Source organism: Frankliniella occidentalis, unplaced genomic scaffold (assembly GCF_000697945.3).
Source record: "Frankliniella occidentalis isolate FOCC.00 unplaced genomic scaffold, Focc_3.1 Scaffold74, whole genome shotgun sequence".
NCBI lineage: Eukaryota > Metazoa > Arthropoda > Insecta > Thysanoptera > Thripidae > Frankliniella > Frankliniella occidentalis.
This window is the reverse complement of record NW_026267204.1, coordinates 613833-616067: the sequence shown is the minus strand read 5'-3', so window position 1 is coordinate 616067 and position 2235 is coordinate 613833.

Below are 2235 nucleotides of genomic sequence, written 5' to 3'. Positions count from 1 at the left end.
CCCGCCCCGCCACGCCCTTCGCCCCTACAACGGCCGCAGTGCGATCAAACGACTGCAATATGCCCGCCATTCGGCTGTTCTGGCCCCCGCTCCCGGCACCACGCCCACCACGCGCGCCCTGGCGTGGCGGGGCGGGGCGTGGCGGGGCGGGCAGAGGCCGCGACGCTGGTCTTCCCTTCCGCTATGGGCTTGTTGTCCGCCAGAGCCCTCGCTGTACTCGCGGGGCCGCCGGCGACAAACTACCACTACTTGGCATGGGGCGGCCAGCCGCAATAGAAGCACGCCGCTCCGCTGTCAACAAGAAGCGACGAGGAGTGAAACCCCTCTCAAACTCTGTCTGTCTGTCTGTCTGTCTGTCTGTCTCTCTCTCTCTTTCTCCCTCCCCCTATCTCTCCCTCTCCCTCTTCCTCTCTCTGCGTGTGTGTGCCTGTGTGTTCACCGTATCTACTACCCTTACCGATGAAACCACCGCGCGTAGTAGACTTCATAATAGTTTCCCTCGAAGTACAGAGGCAACCATAACAGAACAACGTCCGCCACGAAGGAATCCCGTATCGCTTCGCCTCGCCCGGCCCGGCGTGCTCCAAAGTTGTTGTTTCGTGTCACGCTGGGAATGAAACGACACCGACTTGGCGGTACTACTGTTGTGTCCGGAGCGTTTTTTGTGCCCCGCGGCCTTCTTGTAAACGGCGAGCACACCGCGGCGCGCGCACACACACAGCACGACCACACCACAACCTGCCTGAGCGGATGTCGCGCGTTCGTAGCACGTGTGCTTTGGGGGGTGCTTCCCCACGGGCCTGCTGCTGATGCAGCCAGTAGTGCGGCACGCCAATTTCGGTCCCCGGGATGGAGACACCAAGTACGACCTCAAGCCGAGTTAGTAGTTGTGTGAGCGCGTGTGCGTGGTGCGGTGCTTGTCCTGTGTGTGTGTGTGCGTCTGTGTGTTGTGTGCGTGTTATTTGCTTGTATGTGTGTGTTAATATCGGGAGGGCCGCTTGCACGGCCTATTTACTTACGTGCTACGTGCCAGTTGTTAGTGGTCAAAATGTCTGCAAGGCTTTTCCTGTCTTCGTCTTCGTCTTCTTCTTCTTCTTCGTCTTCGTCTTCTTCTTCTTCTTCGTCTTCTACTTCGTCTTCTTCTTCGTCTTCTTCTTCTTCTTCTTCTTCTTGTTTTTTTTTTTTTTTTTTTTAATGCCTCGTAAGGTGCTTTTCATCTGGCTACCTTCTTATTTTTCTACATTGTGATTGGGAGGGGGTGCTGTGCTGGAAAACTAAAATGAAATCCTAGTCGTGAAGACTGTTTAGCTCTATACAGCAGGCTCGTGTTTGACGCTGCCCTGCGGACACTCTTGGCTCGCGGGGGACCGATGTGGGCCGCTCGGACGGCGGCGCTGTGGTGACGGATGGACGCTTCAACGTCACCGCATCCGTCACTCTCGCCTTCAGCCCCCACCTCCCCGCCACCCCAATTGGTGTCCCTTGCGCCCCCACTCTGCACGGACCCATCACCCCCATCACGTCTGCACCTCTCACCATATTTTTTTTCGCACATCCTTTGTCTTAATTTTCTTCCAGATTCTCTAGGCTTTTTCGTTCTTTTTTGAAATGAGTCAACATCATTTTTAATAAATCGTGTGTAACTTTTATTCTGATGGCGTGTCATATTGGGTCTTTATAAATATAGTGGTTTTGTCTCTCTCCTATAAAATGTGGCGCTGGCGCTGTTCGGTGGCGCTACCACTACGGTGGCAGCACGGCAGCAGGGATGGGAAAAATTTAACTAAACTAGTTTCTGTAACTGTAACTAGTTACAATTTGCATCAACTAAAACTGTAACTAGTTTCATTTTTAAACTAAATAACTGTAGCTGTAACTAGTTACATTTTTTTCTGTAACTGTAACTAATATCAGTTACAGTTATTTTTGCCGATTATAACTTTTAAAAAGTATGATATTTCTTTCCTGTTTATCCACATGCTGTTGCAATGTGCTATCTGGAGACTGCGGCTAGCGCGGCATTCAGAGGAATGAAGGAAAAGGAGCTGGAAAGACGGCATTGTTTCGGCTCATCTGGGGTCTGTGCAGGCCTGTGCAAGCAAGGCGGCGAGGTCGAGGAGGAAGACCCTTTTATTTACTGCATGTCAATTATACGTATATCCGTTTCAACAGAGCGGTCTTCGAGACGCTTTGCCGCATTTGTCACGGTTCACATTCGCCCGGCCTTGGCGACCT